Consider the following 8940-nt stretch of genomic DNA (forward strand, 5'->3'; position numbering starts at 1 on the left):
TGGAGAATGTTGTTGTTGCTGTTATTGCTTATGAGTTATTGCTTAGAATGTTGTTGCTGTTATTGCTTATGATTTATTGCTTAGAATGTTGTTGTTGTTATTGTTTATGAGTTATTGCTTATGAGTTATTGCGTAGAATGTTGTTGCTGTTATGTGTTGTTGCTGAACTTGAGCATATTGTGTTGTTGCAGAATATTGAAAATGCTATCGGTGAAGATTTATTTGCATTTTGGGGGTAAATGGATCAATGATCCACATCTAGATTATATAAACGGGGAGTTTGTAATCAAAGATAATTTTGATCCTGACTTTTTAAATTTAATTGAGCTTAGGGAGTTATATCGTGATGATTTGAAGTTCCATAATGTCAGTGAAATATTATGTCTAGAACCCGGTAGTTTGTTGAAGTCTGGTAGGGTATTTGAATTGGATGGGGATGATAACATTAGGAGGCTTTTATCTTGTATTAGTCTGAAAAACAATGGCATTCACATATATGCATCCCATAAGGTAGATGAGCCTATTCTTGTTAATGATATACTAGCTCTTCCTTATAATGAGATGGATGGTGTGAATGATAATGTTGATGGTGAGGGGGCAAGAGGTGTAGGGGAAGAGGCTAATGTAGACTGTGAGGATAGGGTAGAAGCAGGAGATGTTAATGTGGAATGTGAGGATGTAGGAAATGTAGGGGAAGTAGAAGGTAATGTAGGAAATGTAGGGGGGTAATGTAGAGGAAGTAGAAGTTAATGTAGGGGGTGATGTGGAAGTAGAAGGGGATGTTGTTCAAAATAGAAATGTACAAAGTGGAGGGGGTAATGTAGAGGAAGGGGGTAATGTAGAAGAAGATGGTGATGATGATAGTGAAGATGAAGATTATGAGGTCAGTGAGGAAGATGCTGATGTAGAGAGTGAGGAATATACTGATGTAGATGGTGAGGAAGAGGCACTTGAAGAAGCTAGGAGAAGGGAAAGGTATAATTTAGAGAAAGGGAGACCATATTTTATAATAGGCATGACTTTTAGAGGCATAGAAGAGGCTAACCATGCAATTAATGATTATGCTGTCACTAGGGGCTATGATATTAAGATAATGAAGAGTGATAAAAGTAGGATTAGAGTACAATGTTTTGATTGCCCATTTCATTTATTTGTTAGCCAAGATCATGGGGGTCCTACAATGAGTGTAAAGACTATAAACCATGTGCATGAGTGTAATAAGGTTTTTGCAAATAAGAGAGTGATAGTGAAGTGGCTAGTTGCCAAATATATGGATAGGGTGTTGGATAGGCCATCTTATAGTTCTGGTGACATGAGGAGGGATGCCAAAAGCATGTTCAAAGTTGATGTGTCTGAGGCTAAGTGTGTAAGGGCTAGGCAGTTGATATTGGAGCAATTAGATAGCAGTTACAAGCAAGAGTATGCCACTTTAGAAGCTTATGCCAGTGAATGCATGATAACAAACCCAAGGTCATATTTGAAAGTAGACCTGAATAGGGAAGCTTTGAGACAAGGTATGAGAGTGTTTTGGAGGATTTTTGTTTGTTTTGATGCTTTGAAAAGGGGTGGAAAGCAGGGTGTAGGCCTATCATTGGGTTAGATGGCTGTATCTTGAAAGGTATTTGCAAAGAGGTACTTCTGGTAGCTTGTGTAAGGGATGCAGAGGACCATTTTTACCCAATTGCATGGGCTGTTGTGGATAGAGAGACATGTGTCAGTTGGGAATGGTTCCTCCAACATCTCATACTACAACTGGAGCTTGGAAAAGGGGAAAATTTGACATTGATTTTTGATATGCAAAAGGTAATTACCAAGTTCCAATTCTATTTGTTTATTTACAATTGCTGCTGATTTTGATATGCCCATATATTGATGAATGTATTTTATTATTGTATGAAGGGATTATTGCCTGTTGTTGCTAAATTACTACCAGATGCTGAGCACAGATGGTGTGCTAGGCACATCCATGCCAACTAGAGTAAGAGATGGGGGAGTGGTGAGCTTAGTAAGTGGTTTTGGGCTTGCAGTTGGAGTACTTATCCTGAAGAATTCAAAGACAACCTAAATACATTAGGGTCCATTGCAAAGGAGGCAGTAGAACATCTTGTTAGTTATCCCCCACAGAGATGGTGCAGGGCGTACTTCAATGGTAGGAGTAAGGACATGATCATCACAAACAATCATGTGTGAGAGCTTCAATGCTTGGATTAAGGTACCAAGAGAGAAGTCTATTTACAAACTACTTGATGGAGTTAGGCTTGAGGTGATGGGAAAACTAAAGGATTGTGCTAAAGAAGCTTCAAAGTGGAAGAAAAAATGGAGTCCTAAGATGTGCAGAGTGGAGTGGAATGGGGATGATGGCTATAAGGTCGGTGAAGGACAGGGTACGCATGTTGTGATGTTGGATAAGGAGGTATGCACTGATGAGCCGCCGAGTAGAGCGGTAAAATATTATGTGTGTGTTATGATTATGGTTATGATCTTTCTAAGTGCTCTAACTCTACTAGACGCTACTACTTAGGGGCAACTGTACCCCATCGTATCAAGTAATAATCCGGTTAAGACCGGGTATCGAATCCACAGGATTTATATCTACAAGTATTAAACTACTCGGTTCTATACGTTATCTAAGCGATGAATACTTTAGTTTAGTTTGGGTGACAATTACAAACCACTCCTAAACTATGGTGAAACAGACCCGTGTAATTCAAACTCCTAATGAAGTGTTACGGGTGATGATAAGTTATAACATATGATCACTAATTCAAAATATATACGATTAATACTTTACTCTTACAAAGATGACTATCTATAGACCGAACAACTCCGTGAGGTTCTAGGGTCGTGATTTCCTCTTAAGGCGACTCTAATTCTTAGGATCAGAAACTAGGGCCCGTAAGTTCTGTGGCTTGTCAATTCCTACGGTTTCCGGATTGTCAACTCCGGTAAGGCAACACCTATATGAATCCTAGTAGATTTCGGAGCTCGTAAACGACCTACACGATAAATCAATTATAAGTATCAAAGCAAGCAATAAGTAATAACACGTATAGTGGAAATGAAATCGTAAATCATATATTATAAATGTGGAAATAGAAATACGAAATACAACCAAGCCTAGTACATAGGAAGAGTACAAGCTAGTTAATAAGTAGAAAGGGAAGAAGAATCGGCCCTTAGGACTAGCTAACCGGACTCAAAGTCGTCTCGTAGGTCTTGGAGGTGCAACTCTCGAGCTTGGTGGATATGGATCGAACGTAACTTTGACGGAGTGACGGGATGAATGTACAAGCTCTCAAGGGGGTAGAGTTTTGTTACACAAAATCTGAATGAGGAAATGAGTGCTAATCACTCTTATTTATACACATCAAGCTTGGGGTAAAATCGTAAATACACAAGTCACAAGTAAGAATTCACACTATTTTTGCAGTTTTCACAAGGCACGCCCCGCGTGGAAGGTAGTATGCCCCGCGTGTCTGCAAAATTAACCCATTCTGTTGATAATTTCTTCCGCGTGGACCAAATTCAGACTTGTTGACTCAACCACGCCTCGCGTAGACTGGGGTACGTCCTGCGTGGTTGAGCTCATGTAACTCATTTGCTTGAATTATGCCTTGGACGCCCCGTGTGCTATGAATTACGCCTCGCGTGGTAGGCGTTGACCATGTGGGAATGTGTAATTGACTGCCGAGAATTAGGGGGCATCGTCGTACGCCCCATGTCCCGGCTTTCGCGCCCCGCGTGTCTTGTGAATTATTGCTTGATTATTTTCTAACTTGCTCCTGCAAAATACGACCTTCGAAAACCGAATTAGTTTGACGTTTATTTTCTGAAAATTAAACGAAAATTAAGGAAATTAACTAAAAACGTAAAATTTATTTTTATTTTGTCATTTTATTGAAAACACACTATTTTTGTAATTAAACTTACTTATTTAGTCCAAAATTAACCTGTAAATCACGCTAAAAGATAGGGACAAAACGTCCCTATCAACCTCCTCGGACTTTAAAGTTTTACTTGTCCTCAAGTAAAAGAAGTCGAAAGACAAGGGGTTGAGACAATTAAGAACAAAACCTCCGGTTGGTTTAACCAAGTGCGTGATTTCAAAACTAAAGTTTTATGAAAAGTTTTTGACAAGTACTTACGCAAGCGAATGAGCGGCCAAACTTATTTGAAACCTCCATGATCAAAATTAATAGGCAATATTAACAGGGATTGATTATCTTTTGAGAACTCGATTGTACCTCACCAAGGGATTTCACTCTTTACGCTCAATCTTTGGTGGGTTGTGTTTATACGCTCTTTTTTGTACTTACTCAAAGTCACCTTGAGTTTGCATGTTCATCCGGGTTTTTCCACCTATATTATGGTTGGGCAATATTAAAAATAAACCCGGAGGAGGGTTGTAATGTGGGTGGCTTTTTAGTGGTAAGGGGTTAATTTTTAGAAATTCGAGTCCGAATACCATTTTTGGTCGTTGCATCGTTTTTTCATTTGTTTTGTCCTAGCAAGCACGTGAGATGTATTTTGAAATTGCTCGGGTGGAGCTTGGGAATGCCTATTTGCTCTCCATTTTTGCTTTATTGCTTTTCTTTTTATTTGAGAGTGGCACAAAAACGATTTCAAATATTTATTTGTGCTTACTTGCTAGGGATTTAACTTGTTTCAGGTATTTCCGATGCAATTGAGTTTTGGTATTCGAGCAAGAGGAAAAAGGGTTATATGTTAAAAGGGTGTTAGCAAAGAAGTCGGTTAATAGGCTCGAGGGGGCTTCCTAAAGGTTTATGAAAAACGAGAAAAAATAATTAAGAAAAAGAATTACCCTAAGTGGGTTCGTTTTATCATCTATTGCCCTTCTTACCAAAATAAGTGTACTTAACCCGGTATTAGATGCAAACTCTATGAGTTGAGTGAAGTCAAAGCTCTCGAAATGTTGTGAAAGAAATAGAGTTCTCGTACGAACTCTTTTAGGCTAAAAAATACCTCACATGAATTTCGGGTTAAATTGTGTACTTTCAAGTTCTCGTAAAATGTTCAAAAATCCCATCTTTATTGCCTTTTTAAATTTCATTATAGAGATAACTTGTGGGTTAGGACTCAATGCTTTTGTTAGTACGCATCTCGACTATGCATAAATTCCCTAGTTTCGAAATCAAGACTCAAATTTCTTAATTAGACCGATCCTTTGTATTTCCACGTATTTACTTTTGAAAACAAATAACGGAACTTTTAATTATTTTTTGAGGAAGGTAGTGTGTCGAAAGATTTACGAACCAATAAATTAGTTTAATTATTTTTTTGTTTATTTTATTTTTATTTTTGTTAGTGCAAAACAAACTGTAAGTGCGGGGTTGCACGTCCCTCCACATGAATAAAATGACGTTGATTCCAAAGACGTCGGAAAAATAAAAGAAAACAAAAACAAAAGGAAAAATAAAGGGTGAAAAAAGAAGAAAGAGGACCTTACAGGTCTGTTCTTACGCGGGACGTACCTGTTGGGTACGCTCCGCGTGAGAAGCTTAGTTGTGTTGAGTTTTTGGGCAGAGACTCAGATACGCGGGGCGTACCCAGAGGGGCGCTCCTCGTGATCCGAATTTCATGCCTTTTTTTTAATTTTTTTACTTAAATGGTGGCCCACGCAGGGCTTGTCGATAGAGGCGCTCCGCGTGGAGCTTATTTTGGCATCAAAACGTTGACGAATGAACACGAAAACATACGTGAAGAAGGAGTTAGATTGAGAGTAACAAAAAATAAAGCATAAAAAGCAAAATGTCATAAAACGAAAGGGCATAAAAACATAGTGAAACACAAATGGAAACCTTAAACGAAATTATATATATATATATATATATAAGAAAGGAAACAAAGTACATGAGAAATAAAAACAGAAAACATAAAAACACAAAAAACAGAAATAGAAAAACATAAAAAAAACATAAAACACGAAAAAATAAAAAATAAAAACTATGGTTGAGGAGGGTGGTGGACGTGGATGTTGAAATGGGTGAAGAAGGTGTTGGTGAAGGCGTCGAAGTTAGCCCGGTCCGCTTGCCTTTATGCTTCGAGTGCGTCGAAGGGCGGCTTGGTCCATGAGGCGATTAGCCTCGAGAGTGTCGAACCGGGCATTCATGTTGGCCCGGTCTTAGCGTTGGTTCCCCTCCAAAATGTCCAACCGGGCATGAACCGATTGGAAGTCGGGGTTGGTGGAGAAGGAAGGACCGACCGGTATGTCGTCCAAGTCGTCAAGGTCAAAATCCGAACCCCATTCCTCTCCGGGTTGTTGTTGACTCAATGTTTTTGTTAGTACGCATCTCAACTATGCTAGGGGCAAAACGTCCCTATCATGCACATGTAGGGAGTGGGAGCTATCTGGCATCCCTTGCCCTTATGCAATATGTGCATTGAGGCACAAAAGGTTGGATCCCTTAATGTTCTATCACATTTCAACCTTTAGAAAAACTTACAGTTACAAACTTCAACTAGTGAGAGGGAAGAATTTTTGGAATGTTGATAAATCTGAACCAATACTGCCTCCACCAATAGTGAGAATGCCAGGCAGGCCTAAGAAGAGAAGGATTAGAGAATCTACAGAGCCTGACAGACAAAGCCAAACACAGAAATTGTCAAGGAGTGGACACAAGAAAAAGTGTAGTAAGTGTGGGTTATATGGGCATAACAAGCTTAAATGCAAAAGGGTAAGTTAGTATAATTATAAATTTAATTTCATTTGTTATTGATTGAGTTGGAATGTTGATTTTTCTCATTTTTTTGTAGGCACATACTGATGCAACTACAACCAGTGGACCGGGTGAGAGTACAAGAACTCCCAGCACTCATGCATCAACTCCCAATGCAGCAAATAGAGTAACCCCTCCTCCCAATGCGGCAACTGATGTAACCCCTCCTTCCCATGCACCAGCATCAAGCAATATCGGAACAGAGCTACCAACACACCCAAGTGTGTTGACATCAGATCAGCAGTACCAAGACCTTAGAAACCGCTTCTATAATACCATACGACAACGACATAATACTTGGAAAGGAAAGGTAAATGAAATATCTTGGAGCATATTGTGTTTGTTGAATATCATACCTTGAGCATATTGTGTTTATTGAATATCATAACTTGGTTATAAACATGAAAATGAGTTATGTTGTATATTTACAAGTTGCAGTAGAAGGATATTGGTTATAAACTATTACGGCTTCATGTACCTGTTTTACCATGTGTCATATTCTGGGTTAATATTTCATCAGAAAGTACATGTTCTACCATGTGTCATTTTCTGTTGTTGGATTAATAGCTCTTACATTCCTTTTAATCTTATGGGAATTTGACTTAGATGCTATAAACATGAAAACAATCATTTTCCTTTTAATCTTGTGTCTGACTTATGTATGATTTATAGGCACGCATGAATAAAGATGTTGCAGAAGTTGGTGCAACAGAAGCTGGAGAAGATGGTGCAACCGAAGCTGCAAAAGATGGTGCAACAGAAGTTGGTATGGCAGATTTAGTAGATGAGGCTGATCCTAAAGTTATATTTCCTATACCCTCAGAACACGAAATAAGACATTCTAGGTGCACAGTGGCAAGAGAAGTAACTGGTTCAAGAATGATACCATTTAGGGGGGAGGATATCAGGCCTACAAATCTGCCATTTGAAGGCCGAGGACTAAAGTGGAAGGGCAAAAAAGAAATTACAGGAAACGCGTTACAAGCAGAAAGGGAAAAGAGGATCAAGATGCAACAGAAGAAGCAGTAAAATTATATGGGATATGGTAGATGTTTGGTAATTAAACCCAATTTTGTAACTTTGTCAATATTTGGTCCCACGTACTGACAATGTGACTTTTTTGAAACTTTGTGAATATTTGGTCACACTTACAATGTGACTTATTTTGAAACTTTGTGAATATTTTGGTATTTGTATGGAATGAAAGTGCAGATTTATAGGTTCACTTTTTAATTATTGAGTATGTTCGTGTTGTGTGGAAGAAAAGTTTGGGAGTGAATTGTTTGTAATAAGAGACATTGCATGTACATGGTTTAGTGTCAATTAAAGGTATATGGTTTAGTGTCAATTACAGGTCCTAATGACAGGTTTTCTGTAATGCAAATAATAGGTCCGTGTAATGCAAATTATAGGTCCATTACAAAACAATAGTGCAAATTATATATCAAATTTTGTAAATTACATGTCCCAAGGATACTAGTTCATTACATAACTATGAGAGATTACAAAATGCCAAAATACATAACCAAGTGATACGAAACTACAATCCCATACAAAATAACTTAGTCCTAAGTTAAAATCCCATACTAATCCCGTGAGATTACAAAACAAGATTAAGTTATAATCTAATGTTTACACCTAATCACTTCATTTGAATAACATGTATATGAGCAAATGCCAAGTGATGATAAGCAATACAATTAACATGTTCTTCATTTTGTTCGCACCCTTTAACCCTGTATCCAATTCATGATTCCTGTCAGGTTGAGTTTGGATAAGGGACTGCCAGTACAATGAATCGTCTTTGGACGTGTATTCTCCATCTGTCCTCAGCATGTGATTTTCCTTCTTCAAGTGCTTGATCTGTTGACGGAGCTCATCAATCACACTTTTTACTCTATCCGATAGCTTCTCGTCATGCCAGTCAAAGTAACCACACCCTTTGTCCTGTAAAATTAATAACATTAACAAAGTTGAGTTTGAACCATACAACAAAAAATGCTTCTCAAACCAATACAACCAATACTCAACCAAACCCAAGTAACCTTCAATTTCACATTTTCAAAATTCAAACAATAATCCCACACTTCATACTCAACCAAATACTCAACCAATACTTAAACTAATAATCCCCACAATTCACATTTTAAGAATTCATACTCAACCAATACTCAAACTAATAATCCCACAATTCACATTTTCA

Source organism: Euphorbia lathyris, chromosome 8 (assembly GCF_963576675.1).
Source record: "Euphorbia lathyris chromosome 8, ddEupLath1.1, whole genome shotgun sequence".
In the NCBI taxonomy this organism is placed as follows: Eukaryota; Viridiplantae; Streptophyta; class Magnoliopsida; order Malpighiales; family Euphorbiaceae; genus Euphorbia; species Euphorbia lathyris.